Genomic DNA, 15,500 nt, shown 5'->3' on the forward strand with positions numbered 1-15,500 from the left:
TAATTACCAACATAATCTCTAGATAATCTCTTCTCAAGTCTATGAAGATTGGCTGCCTTTGAATTCAGAGGACACTTGGTCTTTTTGGATTGTAGCCATAGATTAAACTTCTTCAAAGTGGAGATAGCTGTACTTTCCTGCTGTTGATTGAAACACGCTGCTGAACACTTGTGAAGTTGGATAACCCCTCCAGAAACACAAACAATTTCTGGCCTCCCCGTGTCCTCCCAGCTCAGAGGTGCCAAATCCCATTATAACTCATTTCTGAGCAGACAGTCAATCGTAGCCTTGTTGTTCGAAGTGTAAGAGGATTTTCCAGTGTGGCTAGGAATGCTTTATCAATAAGAAATCACACATTATGAAAGAGCTATTTGCACCAAATTTGCACAGTCATGACCACAATTGTGGTGTTATTGCAGCAACCTAAAGAGGGGAATTTTCTAACTGATATTTTCTTAACTATCTTCATCATGACTGAGCTCTTACATCTCCCGTGAAAGGAGAGATGCCCCAACTGCAGGAGAGATGTACCACTGTCATTTGCACACCTCTGCTATGCAGAGCACCTTCCTACAGACACTCTCATAAGGTTTCTCTGATGTCACCTCTGTGAGCTTTGCAGAAGATCAGAAAACTTTCAAAGGAAAATTAAACGACAAGGGGGAAAACTTATTTAAATGAATAAATTTCCTTTATCCTGCATGCTTTCCCTCTATCACCCGCATCACCTCTACAATTGTGAAGGTATAGATTGTCTGAGGAGCCATTTGCCTACTGCCTGTGTGTGGCAGAGAGTGCAGGCTCCCCTGCATTTCTTGTGAACACCATAAAACTTTGAGGCTTGTGTTAGGCTGTCCCTCAGTAGCCTCTAACACCATTCCTGACCCTGTCATTCTGGCTCTGCACTTCTGATCTCAATGGGCTCACTAAAAATTGCTGAGGGCTGACAGCATGGATCCATTTTGTGTTTGCTGCTGGAGACTAAAAATGCTATTTTTTTTAAACATTTAGCAATTTATGAGACAGCAAGAAAATCAAATGCTTAATATGTGTTTTCCTGTAGGGCACAAATTTAAATTAAATTTTGCTCTTTAATGGGCCTTACATTTCTATACTATCTCACATCCAAAAAAATGCAGATACCTGAATAGCTGTGTGGGTGGGGTTTGTCTCTGGTTTAAGATCACATCTCTAGCATCAAGTCTGTCATTTAGTTTGCTGATGTTTATTTACAAACTAAACTCTGCCCATATCTGAATGTAACACAGTAAATGTCTGTGTGGTTTCAACACAAGATATGACCCACTCAAATATCCATACAGTAATTTCCCATGAGCTCAGAGGAAATCATTCCATCTCCCAGTGGACATCCAGCACCATTTTCTATTGTACTTGAATTTTCTTTGCTTGTGATATTGCATTTCTCCCCCTCCCCAGACACACACAGTCATTCCAGTTTCTGGTAATAACTTTCTGATCAGGTTTTCTTTGTACTCTTCAGCTTTTTGAAAGCTCACTATTGGGGTAAATTTCTCTTTCATCTTCATGTAGCCTTCTCCTCCCCATTTATTCTGAAAATGGTAAAGAAGAAAGTTGCAGTGCAAACACAATTTGCTTGCTTAGTTTTAAATTATAAATCCCCATTTTTCCAAATTCTTCCTACAGGGAAAAAAACCCCAAACACCCCAACAGTTATTTTTATCTTGTGACATTAAAATCTCGAATTTCTACTTATGAAGAATAAGACAACTCTCTGCTTCACCAACTGTATGTTTTTTTTACAAATGTCAGACTTAGTATTAGATGAATGAATGCATGCAAATATAACTGCATACTTAAATATGTGCCATAAGGGCATCTGAAAAGACAGAATTGGGGTTGACACTCTCTGGATGGAGGGAATGATGCAAGATTTGCTTCTGCCCCACTTAGGCCTGATATTGTGAATGCTATCTACAAAATAGAATGGCTGAAGAGTTTGCTAATCAAACCCTGCTCTCTGCCAAAATACTGAAGAAGTTACTGTGGCTAAAATGTTTATAGCTCTGTGAGATGTAGAGAAGTGGGCGAGAAATACCTTTCAGAGAATGACAGTGATTTTGGTTTAAGATAGGAAGCTCAGACTTGGCTTTCCACCACAAAATAAATAGAAAATGGACTTAAATACAACCTTTGAAGCCACTGACCAAACAGTCAGTAACATGTCTGTTATTGTTTGGTGCCACTTGCAGGTGCTCACACCTACTGTGCTGAGGCACCTGGGGAGGCAATCATGAAGGAGATGTGCTGATAGCACTGGGCAGCAATTTATCACCATTGACACCTGTCTCCTATGTATCCCATTGCTCCCTGTCATTGTGTTCAGCCAGGGGAAGAGAGGATAGAGAATCATAGAATCCTAGGATGGTTTGGTTTCAAATACACCTCAAAGATCATTTCGTTCCATCCCCCTGCCACAGGCAGGAACACATTCCACTAGACCAGGCTGCTCAAAGTCACCCCCAACCTGGCCTTGAACACTTCCAGAGATGGGGTATCCTCCCCTCAGCAGCAGCATTCCAGTACAAAACAGCTCGAAAACATAAAAGTTTAGGCCACCCTTTGACCGTGTCCCCTCTTCCCCCACCACGGAGCTTCTGTTATCTGCAGGCTGGGAGAGTCCCTGTGAAACTGTTACAGTGACACTGAATTATATTTGCCCTCTTCTCCTGCCATGCTCTTTATTTTGCCAAGGCTGTGAACAGCATCCCAAAATCCTGTGAGCTGGACCTATTGTACTAAGGACTATTCTTTCTGTGTCCAGAGAGAGCAAAGGCTGTAGCAAGGAAAGGGCTTCCAGCTCAGCAGTCGAGCTCTGCTGGCACCGGCGCAGCCACGTCAAATGCCACCAGATAAAACCCTAATCCAGGGTTAGGTGTAAAGCCAGAGGTTTCAGGCAGGGATGTCAGCTGCCTTTTGTTTTCTGAAGCGAGGACTGTGAGCAATTTCGAGTTTGCAATCTTGCGAGAGTGTCATGAGTGGATTTAGTGAGATTTTGGAAAGCAGTGAGTATGTATGAAGATATAAAAAAATTTCACTATTTCTTTTGCTGAGCTTGTTGACTGTAAAACCTCCCTGCTCCTCTCTGCTTTGCTACAGAAATCTCAGTTTAAAACAGAATGTATGTTTTACATCTACATATGTGTGAGTGTACACTGAACAAACAAAAAAGCCATTAATTACCTCCACTTGATGATAAATAATATCTTAAGGGAGAAAAGACACTTTTAAATTTCCAGACCAAACATGATCAGATGTGGTTAAATTATAAGGTGAGCCAGATTCCAGGTGATGTAAACTGGTATAGTCTCAATGAAACCGAAAGAGAAGTTCAGACCAGAAACAGCTAAAAATCCAGCATGTTTTATAAGCAAGTTTCAGAAATAAACTGTTTATCCCTCTTACTGTTAGAATATTTATTGTAGCAGGATATTTTCAGGCAGTAAAAATAAGCAGCTCCCAAACTTGCTAAAAATAGAGAAAAGACTTGGGCACTGCTAAAAGGCATTATTTTTTTACTGAAAGTGGTTTATTACTTACATAATTGGCATACAATAGAAAGCAGTTCACAATAATGGTATTGTTCATACTTCTGTAATTAAGATTGTATCAGTATTTCAAGGGCATAATACCCAGTTAGAAAAATGCATGTAATTACAGCATTAATTCCTCATGAAGTCGATCTTTAGCCAGTTTTTATGGGGAAAACACTGCTTTGGTCGGTGACCAGGTAGAGGAATCCAAGGAAAATCACTCTGGGTTCCAGTGTGGCATCAGGTGTTTTGCATTCCTCACATAATTAAAGCCTAATGTGGAAGTGATGCCTTAACAGACTTAACCAGCAGAAATGCAAATATTAGGCCGACTTAGTATGTTCCACTTTTGCAATTTATTAATTGCTGTAAATATGCAAAGGTATGCAATTAAAAGAGCAAATGAGTATTTCTAATTAGGATGGAATGGCAGCACATTTCATCAAAGTAGGACACAGTGTGCTACTTAGCTGTGTATATGTTTTTGCCAATTAGTCAACAAGGAATTCTCGTATGAACAATTGAGCCTTATGTAATTGGAAAACGAACACTAAAGCACCAAAGTCCAAAAACAACATTTATATTACCCTGTAACACAACAGGGTACCTCTGGCCTCCTTTGCATCTGGGGAAAGGGATAATTCATTGACAAAACCTGAGCCTGCGTGTGGGAATGTGGCTTCCTCCAGGCTGTCTGTGCCTCACAGTGCTGATGGGGCTGCCCAGGAGACGTGGGGAGAGCCCTGCTCACAGCCAGGGGAGCAGGGCACGTGGCACTGGGACAGCCCAGGGCAGAGCTGCTTTCTGACCCCTCACATTCGTGCTCTCAGGTGGGTCTGTCAGCACTCGGAGCACTGTGGAACGTGTCCACAGTGCCTGTCAGTGTGACATTGAGGATTGGATCCCGGCTTTCCTGGCAGTCCCAACAGCCTGTTACAGCCAGTTTATCCTCAGTGGCAGAACACCACACAAACATTAACCAGCACTTTCCTAGAAAGCATTTAGAAACAGACCTAGGCTGGAAATATAATGGAAATATAACTCTTGGCTAAAATAATTTTGATCTGATCTCCTCTGCAGAGCTGCATCTTTGTGCATGTGTGGGAGAGGGGCAATTCCACAGGTGGCCATGTATGAGATGTGCCAGTGCTGCACAGCCACTTGGACCATGGCAAGTGACCTGCTGGCAGGCTGGGGTAGCTGAGCACCATGCTGGGGTACAGCCTTCAAACAGAGAGATACCAAATTCCCGTGCTGAACCTCACACAGTGGGGAAGCAAACCAATTTTCTGTGCAGTCAAGAATATCCCAGTGAATACTCCACATTTTAGGTGAGGGGGCACTCAGAGCAGGTGGAGTTCCTCTTAGTTGATGCTGTTAAATGCACAGTCCCGTGGGAAGATTTGTGTTTGCTGATTTAGCAGATTTGGAAATTTTTAGACTTTGGGGTTCTTTCTTTCCTTCAGGGAAATAGGGGAATAGGATTAGAAGGGGAATAACTTCATTTCTTCACTTACATCTTTGGGGGAAGCTGTATGGAAAAGGAGGCTACTGGTACAAATTAGAGCCACAAATACATCAGTCATGATGTCATTTCATATCAAAGTGGGGTTGGCAGGAAGAAGAGTTTAGTCTGCTTGTTGTGGGGAGATAAAAATCTGAAACTGCTTTGGAAAGACCTTGTTCAGGCAATGGAGCACAAAAGGGATGAGGAGAGGAGTGGTGGAGTGCACAGCAAAGACCCTGACCCTCATGGGAGCTGCTCTGAGCAAGAACGTGCCTCTAGTCCTTGTAGTGCTCTGATGGGTTTGGGCCTGCTCTTCCCTTGCTTTTGGACCAAGTTGCCTTGTGTTTGTGAGGATTTACAGTCTGTGTTGTGGAATCAGTGAGTTTAGGGTTTCCATTTGGGGAAAGGAAAAGCCATTTCTCCTTTGTATAATAACTTACATGCACTTAGATGCAGGCTGCACTTAAAGAACCAACTGACAGTCTCTGTGACAGATGAAATAGAACATTCTGGGGCTGCAGAGTAAGATAATATAATTCATACTGTAGCGGGCAGCCTCCTGCCCTGAGCCCTGACCCCTCAACAGATATTCTTCCCATAACCTCCTGAAATATTCCCAGAGCCTCTTTCATGGTGAAAGGTAACTTGCTTAGTGCTTCTCGTATGCTCAGAAGGCACTGGCCTGTAGCTATAAATAATTACTGACTACTCACACTGCCTAGCACAAAGTTCGGGTTTGAACTTTGGTTCAGATACCTCTGTGCCTGTTGGTGGTTGCTGTATGTGGTAAAAGTTGTACTTTCTACATTCAGCCCATTTGCTCCAAGTTAAAGCCATTTTGTCATCTGGTTGAGGTGCTCAGACAGGGAATTAAGTTGGGGGCTTTTTAGGCGATTTGTTTTTTTTCCTGTCTTTCTTCTTTTCCTGAGGATGGTTGCTCAAACCTTGGGTTTTTTCTAGAAGAAAGTTAGTCACCTAACTCCAGGTAATCAGTGGGTGAGTGTTTAACTCCCTTGTGCTCCACTGTGAAACACAACCAAAGGACTGAGGCCTGACCTACAATTGCCTTTCACAGTTCTCCTCGTGAGTTAGGGATGTCTCTTGGCACCTGGGTGAGTCAGGAGTGGGGGATGAGCAGATGAAGCTGGGGAACATCTACAGGTGTCTCTGTCCTGAAAGCCTCCAAGCCCTGGCAGCCACCCCAAAACAGGACATTGCCCTTTATGCTGCCTTTGCAGACAGCAAAGCCTGTGATGGTCCATCCATGGGTGATCCTCTCTGCTGAACTTAGTCCCTCCAGCTTGGCCTCCATCGAGGCCACTCACTGGTGCCACTTGTATGAAAGCTTTCCCACAGCCCAGGGGGCTCCACCTCTGTTTCCTTTTCAAAGAACAATTATATATGGCAAAGACAACAAATGCCCTCTTGCGTCATAGCTGGGTCTGACGTGCTGATCTGTGTGCTCACAGATTGTGCTTCAGTGCAGAGAACCATCTTCTCCAGCTTCCAACAAACCCCAAGGAGTTTTGCATCAGGTTATTTGATGCTGTTATTTTGACAGACTTCCTACCCAAAGTGCTTTGCATCACTCAAGCTTGCCAGATACCGAGCTTCATATTTGGAGTGAGGGTAACTTTCCTGATGTATGGAAGGTGTTTAGTACTTTCATTTGACCTTAGCTTTAACTTGCTCATATTTGTCACTGGAGAGAAGGGTGATTAGGAAGATCTATGGCCCTCTGTACTGATTGCAGACAGTGGATGTGCAGCACTGTCAGAGTGGGCAATTGCTGATAGAACTGTTTCAAGTTCTATCACTTTGGATCTCAGGCTCACATCTCTGTCAGCTCTATGTGAATATCTCCTAGCACAATTTCAATATTTACTTCATGCAGAATTGAGAACATCTGGGATTTATGTGGCTGCTCACAGGAGTAAAGAAAAAAAAAGAAGAAGTGTTTCTGGGGCTTTGCCTACAAAAGATTCAACTTTCTGAGCAAAGCTAAATGGTGTTTGGCAGTGCTATAGCAGAAAATTAGAGTGAAAATGGTATAAAGACTCCTGTTAGTACCAAAAGAACTTGCATTCTGCAGAATTTGGCATAGCAACATCCTGCATTCCCAGAACTCTCCCTATGTATTTGAAAATAATGAAGTGAGAACAAATTGGGTTTGTGGAGTATATTATATGTGCCAGCAGGCTTGTTTGTGTGTGTCTGAGATAAATGTGCATGTGCCTATGTGTATATGGGGTAATTGTTATCTGCTGAGTGGTGTGTGAACCCCTTCCCTCCCCCCTGTATACTGTGAATAACAAAGAAATACTGGGTACTGCCATTTATGTCTAGACTTGGTTTCCATGTAAAGAGGCTAATGCTAGCTAAGACTGAAATGGTCTTCTCTTTCTGCTACTTTTGAGGCATTTGGGAATATTTTTATATCCTTTTTGCCTTTAATTGCCATTGTCCCTGCTTCATCCTCTCCCTTGTTGCCACTTAGTCCTTGCTGAACTGAGGAAATGGCTTTTCCACAATGTACTGTAACTATTGAGATCTTTGATTATAAAAGGTACCTGCTGTTTCTGCTGCCTCCTGTAACTGTAATTTGCACAGGGAAGGAATGGGGAAGGCTGCATTGAGGAGCTGGCTGGAGCCTTAGGAAATCCACCACCATGAAAACCCTGCTCTCCTTTGCACTGGGGGAGGCTCTGTCTCTTCTGACCCCTCAAAGGTGACTATTTTTGTCAACAAAATAGGGCTTCTCTACAGTGACAGGGCTTTGTTATCCCAGAGGAGGTCAGCTGAATTTCAGGACAGCACAGCATCTTCCCAGGTGTTTGATGCTGTGGTAACACACACTCTATTGACAGCCTGCATTGGAGCTGGCACTCGGTACAGCAACAAAATGCCGCAGTAATTCCTCAACGGTTTCACTCTTGCCCTTCTGTTCTTTATTCCGTGAATCCGGAGTCCTTACCTAGCCTGGATAAAGTTATTAGCATTGGGCTATGCCTGAGCCTTTTAATCTGTGTGAGGTAAAGGTGCTCAGTGCAAAGAGTTCTTGCAAGAAGTCACAGCACCATTCTGGTAACTCAGACCTGCTGATATTATGCATTTCCAAATCCTCATATCTACCCGAGCTCCTGTGTGCATCATGAGTCAAACTTCAAGGTACAACGTCAGAAGTTTTCTCTGCTTGTTTTCCTTTTCGATCCTGTAAATTTTTACAAGCAATTTTTGGCTTGTACACTCAATGTTTTTTACAACTACGCAGCAATCTTTATATCCAGAGTTCCTGTGTGTCTTACTGACATTTGTCCAGGTCAGGGCACTGCAGGTAGGCAGTAAGTCAAACTAACCCTTTAAATGTTGACAATATGGTATATGCTCTCTGTATTTATTGCTAAACCATAAAGCAAGCCATGGACTTCATGAAATATTTGGATTTACTTTGCATGTCTGGAAAGTCAGTCATGTATGAAAGTGCTGAAGTACTGCATGTGCATGGAGCATCTGTGTTGTACATACACATTAGGAGTGATGCTTCCCAGGGGCATCTGTGAGTATGCAAGATATGCACAGGCTAATGATTGCAGAGCAGGGTACTTGGTCTTCCAGGAAAGCTTGCTTGGAGCATATTTCCCATGGCTCTATAGCAGGGGGGATCCCCCACACTAGCCCCTTCTTTCAGAGTGGTCTTTCCTGAAGGAAAACCAGCCACATTTGAAAGTGGACTGGTCACCAGGAGGTGACAAAAAGTATGTAACTTATTGAGAGAAAAGTCTATAATCACAAAGGAAAATTCCTTCTTCTCTGGAGTTTTCTATAAATACATCATTGTACTTGGGGGTTATCTGACATTTCTGTAATTGCTGTATCTCAATATTGCAGCAGAGTAATTCTGCACTGTAGGTGCACATAATACAGAGTGATGGTGTCATTAATCTCAGAGGAACATCAAAAGTCTAAATGTATCTAAGCACTGCCAAATACCACTTAAGTGTTGTCCCTTCCTCTTAGTCCTCTCTTCTGCTTTCCTAATAACTCTGATACTTTTTTTTTTTGACACATTTCTCCATAAGCACAGTGGGAAGAGGTACCTCCCAACATGAATCATGGTTTGTACAGACTTCCATACTTGGATTTTAACATCAATTTTACCTTAGGATAGTTACAGGTTGTCACTGTGCCTCACCTAGGTATATTATTTCCATATCATTTTTGTGTGGATATGGTGGTATTTATTCATACCCGAATAAAACCAATAAAGCACATAGCCAGTGCATATTTTATTACTAATGTAGCATTTACAGCACTTTATTGTTAACATAAAATAATGGTACACATATAAAAAGCAAATGTTTCAGCATAAATCACTCTAAAGATTCAGCCAGCATGACCATCTCACATAATGTTTCCATTTATCAATCAATATGTCAACATGCCTTGATGCTTCAGATGTAAATTATCATCTGAGGTGCCTTTAGCTCCTCAAAATGTCATCCACTGAACTGAGCTCATTCAAGTTCACCCTTTAACTTCTTCCCTGAGATGCTCACTGTCCATCAAATAAGTGGAGGTGGTCAGAGGTTAATGAATCTTAATTGGACTTCATTATGGGGCAATAGCACCTCAACTGTCTAATTATGTTGTGATACTGAAGAGCAATGTCATCAGCAGGGATGTGATGGACTGGAAGCCATGGATTATCAGGCACTGCAGAACTCCATGAAGTGTTGTGGTTCCCTGCATTGTCCCCACTGAGGTGTAAAGCTTGGTGCATATTAAAAGAGCCACATTTCAGTTTTCAGACAAATTTAAAAAACATTTGTAAGTGTGAAGACTTCTGACTGATTGAATTATGCTGTAAGGCAAGCCCAGTGCTGTATGACTTCTATCATTACTATGATCTGGTGTTCTTTATTGCCTGTAATGCCAGAAGAGAAATTGTATTCCCTCACTGCAAGTAGGGCAAGGCAAACTGAAAAAAAATCCTTCACTCCCGAGTTTTATGGTGTTAATTTGCCACATATTAATTTTCACGTATCATTTGAGAGCAAACAAAGAATTAAAGTCATTCATTCAGTAATAAAACTGTTTTATTCAGAGTTATAATTAGGCTATATTATTTTCCGTTTCCCTTTGGAGGATTGGAGGCCATGAGCAGAAAAAGATTGTACTGCTGTCAAAAAGTCTGCTTATGCACTGGCTTTTATCAGATACGCTTGTAAGATCCTAGTGAAGTTACCAGGGCATTGCAGGACCAAAATATACGGGAACCGTGAAGTATTTTGTTATATTGTAACTAGTGGTGTTTATGTTTCCCAAAGTTTCATGGTCTGCATCAGGTGCAATTTGCCATTTTTTAGATGTTGTCACATAATCACTTTGTCCTTTTATTTAAAGCAGGAGCTGGGTACGATGTCTGGTTGCTAGAAATCATATTCTATGAATAAAAGTTGTAGTAAAGAGCTTCCAAGCAGCTCTTCACAGAGCTGTGTAAGTAACTGATAGGGTTTGGGGTCTTATTGGGCTTTTGGGGTTTTGGGGGTGGTTTTTGTGGTTGTTTTGGGGTTTTTGTTCTGTTGTGTTTTGGGGCTTTTTTTTTTTTAATTTTAGTCATTCTGGAGCAAAATATTTTTTCTTAGTAACAAAAAAAATGTCAGTTTAGGTTACCTGTTTGAATAAAAATGACAGTTTGTATTTCCAAGGATTTTAAGTTTATTTATTTATTTATTTATTTTAATATTCTGGGTGTTTTTATAATGACTAAAGGAGCTTTTAATATGAAACAAACAAATAAAAAATATTAAAAATCAAATTATGAAATGAGCACTTCAACTTTTGAAAAATTAACACGTCTTTGGCCCAAAAGCCTTTATGGATGTCACCCCAGAAGGGTAATTTTGTGTGTGTGTTCTATTCACTTTTTAATTCTCCATTTCTTGGGCCATTCGTTTTTCATTATTTTTTTCTTTTCACCTTCAGGGATTTATTTTTCCTTGAGGGGAAAACCCAACACTCTTCACTCCTTACATTATCTTGGGCTAAATCTTGCTTAAGAGTATGTGTTGTCTCTTGCCAAACCAATAAAAATTCAACCTAAATGATGACAAACAGTAGGACCACTCTAAACATCACTGCAGATATAAGTGTACTTTGGCTGAAGAAATGTGCTCTTTCTTCCTGGCATTGCAAATGGCAGCTAATTTAAAATTGTTTCATAAATAAATGATTTTCAGCCAGCAAAAGAGCACCTTCATTTCTGAGCTGAAACTGGTAATTTTCTTGTGGACTTGCAGTTGTTAGGGAAGGAAGCAGAGTTATATGCTGCTGTCTGCACCATCAGGTATCCTGCTTTGAATCCAATAAACTGAGCTCAACAGCCTCAGAAGGGTATTAAACATCAATATCCTTTCCTCAGCGAGCACTAATCAGTTCCATCTCTACAGCTTTTTGGGATGAAAAGAGGCTGTTTGGTTGCTGCAGGATTTATAATATTTATAGCTACGTTTTATGTTCTGTTTCCGCCTGCCTTTGTTTCCACCTCTCTCATTAGCTTTATTTACGTGGGATATGTGTGAGCTGATTGTAACACTACAAATCGGACCAAGGACCCGACCTGTAGGATGTATCTGTCATAGGAAAGGCTTCACTCAAGTTTCGGTGGTTTCACTCAAGAACAGTCAGGCATCTGTCTTTATTGCTTATTTTCAGCTTGCAAGGACAGATCCTGGCACTGGGGAAACTCGTTGGCACAGCAATGGCCAAGGAGTCTTCACCTCTCTGGAAGTGCTCAGACCTCAGGGCACCAGAATATTTCTGCAGGGAGCCTGCAAGAAACCTGGAGAGGGACTGTTTAGAGGGGCATGGAGCAACAGGACACAGGGAATGGCTTCAAACTGTCAGAGGGCAGGGTTAGTTTAGATGTTAGGAAGAATTCTTCCCTGTGAGGGTGGGGAAGCCCTGGCACAGGGTGCCCAGAGAAGCTGTGGCTGCCCCATCCCTAGAAGTGTCCAAGGCCAGGTTGGTCAGGGCTTGGAGCAACCTGGTCTAGTGGAAGGTGTCCCTGCCATGACCAAGGAGTTGGAATGAGATGATCTTTAAGGTCCCTTGCAACCCAAAGCATCCTGTGATTCTGTGATTGATAACTCAGTGGGACCACAGTCCTGATTAGGCTGTGACAGCACTCTTGTAATAACTTGTCTGTTTTCCATTACATCATCTGAAAACTTCATTCAGATAAATGATTACATGAAGAAAACAGAAACAAAACCAAAACCCCCCAGGCACATGTGGTGTATGAAAGCAAATCTCAGCCCCTATTAATTTTTAGGCTGTTAAAAGACACTTTCCTATAGAATAACACACTACTATTGTCCCTGAAGTGTGAAATATAATACGAATAGCCAGTGGCAGTGAGGGATATATTTGCTGTGTGTTCAGGTAGGGTTCATCTGGTAGAGTTCTATCACATTCTGATAGATTTATGACACTTCAATCAGAAGCACAACACTTGTGTGCATGTGCTCTGTGCCCGCAGGGACAACACAGATTTCAGGGAATGCAATGAGCATTCCAGCAACAATCACAATTCAGGACAACAGTGTCTTCACATTGGATATCAGTGGCAACATCTAATTATAAAGAAGAAAATGTCAATGCTTCCTCTTTATTACTAACATTGTGGCTGCATTAAATCTAACTTTATTTGACAGGGTCTACTCAAAATTATTTCCTACAGAAATGTGCTATCAGAGAGCGAGTGTAAATCTTTGTCAAAAACAGCAAGTAGTAGCTGCTGTTAAGCAATTTTGCAAATATGGTACCTTCAGGCACATGTACTATATTTCATTCTGCATTTCCTGATATGACAATTAGCCTTCAGAGTCAAGATAAAAAAGATTATGGATGTAAATATGGCTATTTCTTTTCTTTTGGTCGATTGTGTCGGATCACAGCCAGATACTACTTCTCAGCGTGATGAGTTTAAATATGTTTTACTCTTTTCTTAAGGAAAAAAATGGAAATTGACAGCAGAGTACTTAACTGCTGAGATTCATATGCTCACTTTATGTATATATAAAATGTAATTCAAGTGGCTGCAAACATTGACTAATCCGAGAATTCAGGCTTATTTGAGTTTTCTGTAGAGAAGCTTAGATTAGATCAAGTTGATGAGTTCTTTTGAGTTGCATATTACAATGTCATAAAAGACTAACTGAATTCATACCAAATGAGAGCTGGGCTCCTGCTCTCAGCACTGACAAAGAATAGAATCAGGATTTGCATCTTCTCCTCACAGACAGCAAACCTCCTCTTTGATTATTAGAGGAGTTTTGGCAAATTGTCTCACTCAGCAGCAAAATAACATGAAAAAGTCTTATTATAGAGTCAGTCCTTGTACATGGATTTTATTATTGTAATTTTCTAAATGTGAGCTATTCTTCATCTTTGCAGCCTGGAGGTGGCTTGAAAACCTGTCTGGGAAATTCAGTCACAAATTTGTCATAACAGTATTCTGAAGAAGAAAGCTGCAATCATAAAAATACATATAGCTAAAATTAGGCACTTCACACTCATCTTTCATGAAGTTTGACCCTGAGGAGCTCTGCCAAAGGACCAGCACAGCCTGAGCTTGACCTGGTGCTTTGGTGGAACCCAGTAGGCTTGTTCCTGAATGTGCCAGAGAAGGGGTGAGCCCTGGCTCTCTCTGCCCTCCTGCTTGTGACAATGGAGGCAGCAGAAATTCTTGTGGAAAATGGGCAGTCTTGAGCACAGTCACTGCAATTAGAGACCTTTTCCTTTGTACCTACACCAAAAGCTTGGCTGCATTATTTTTTGCAGCTTATTACCTGAAAAAAAGACATATCAGTTGAAGGAGCATGTGTGATAAAGATATGGAATCAGGAGTTAAATAAAGAGAACAATGAATATTGCTGAGATTATGCAGTTGGCAAAAGAGCTGGATGCAGTTAAAAATCCTGCAGATGAGTCCAGTAAAGATGAAGATCATTGAAGGATACTAGGCAGGCATCAGAGAACTGTGTTCCAACCACAACAAAAACTGAAAAGAAAACACCGAGATGGCCACAGCAGGTGTATTTTATAGTTCCAGCACTTGTGAGACCTGCCAAAGAGCACTATAGACTTGTGGCAGCAGAGCATTTGAGCATAAAAGGAGCATAAAGTTGCCTTGGCATTCACATCCAATTTAAAAGAAAAGCACTGCTTGGATACCTAGAAAATACGTATCTTCCAAATATTTCATATGGAGCTTGTGTGCTAATCAAGAGGACATTCATGGAAGAAATCAGTGAACAGCAGGCTTGAACAAATGCTTTCCCAGCTCCCAAGCAGGAATTATTTTTAATCATAAGTCATAAACCATCCATTGGAGTAACCCCCTGATCAGTGTCTTGCTGTCATGTGAGTTGTTTCATTGATTTCAGTAGAGCTATTAAAGATAAGCGTGTGCTTAAGTGCTTGGCAGGGTTGAACAATAAAGAGAATACATTATTTTTTGCAAAGATACTGCAAAACCTGCACCCATTTGCAACTTACCTCCCATTTTATAGTTCTGTCGTTTAAGGAAACATTGAGTCCCTGAGAATAAGAAAGAAGTCATAGACTGAAACTGCACCAAAACAGAGGAAGACTGTTTTTCCTTGCAGATGACGTGCAATGACCTCCAACAACTTTAATTAAAGAGAAAATGCATGCAGAAGGGAACAGTACAAAGCTATAGCAAGGGCTGATAATTTAGTTCAGCATCAAAAGTCAGTAAAGCAGTGCGCTTCATGAAAAGCAACTGTCAGTTCTTGGACAACAATTACAAAACATGCTGTGATGCACTGAAATATGAGGGGGAGGAAAAAAAGGAAATGTCTAACTTCTTCAAACTGGGCACACAGTTCATATTCCTTTTAACTACCTGAGGGAATTAATTAATGAGTAGAAAATACCCACCACAAACCCAAAGTCCACTTGATGGCTAATTGCAGGTATCTGCTTTGCAGATCACCTGCTGCTTTGACTGTTTTTATCCGGGACTGCCATCGTTATCTGCTGCTGACCTCACCCTGTGAAACCACTGTACAGGCTGGCATGAAACTCAAGGTGCTGTAACCCTGCATGGCATTCACCTGGGCTGGTTTTCCAGTCACTAATTCAGGGCAGGTGATTAACAGAGAGCAGCCACCTTTCCCTTTGCATTAGCTCCAAACCTGCAGAATTTCCATCTCCATTAACAGGATGAGGGTGGTTGGGCACTGGAACAGGCTCCCCAGGGCAGTGATCACAGCACCAAGCCTGACGGAGCTCAAGAAGTGTTTGGACAAACCTTTCAGGCATGTGGTGGGATTCTTGGGGCTGTCCTGTGCAGGACTAGGAGCTGGATTTAATGATCCTTCTGGGTCCCTTCT

General features: G+C 41.5%; 1 protein-coding gene and 1 long non-coding RNA gene across 2 annotated transcripts in view; one reads left to right on the forward strand and one right to left on the reverse strand.

Annotated features, from left to right (window-relative positions):
* FAM19A1 (family with sequence similarity 19 member A1, C-C motif chemokine like) overlaps positions 1 to 15,500 on the forward strand; it is a 221,761-nt gene that overhangs the window by 75,954 nt on the left and 130,307 nt on the right. The gene's annotated exons all lie outside the window — the stretch shown is intronic.
* LOC108507302 lies at positions 1,502 to 6,449 on the reverse strand. The gene is made up of 3 exons (XR_001878071.1): positions 6,136 to 6,449; positions 5,836 to 6,035; positions 1,502 to 1,571 (listed from the first exon to the last, which is right to left on the reverse strand). It is a non-coding gene; the product is annotated as an uncharacterized LOC108507302 (long non-coding RNA).

This window comes from Lepidothrix coronata, unplaced genomic scaffold (assembly GCF_001604755.1).
Source record: "Lepidothrix coronata isolate B3197 unplaced genomic scaffold, Lepidothrix_coronata-1.0 Scaffold249, whole genome shotgun sequence".
In the NCBI taxonomy this organism is placed as follows: Eukaryota; Metazoa; Chordata; class Aves; order Passeriformes; family Pipridae; genus Lepidothrix; species Lepidothrix coronata.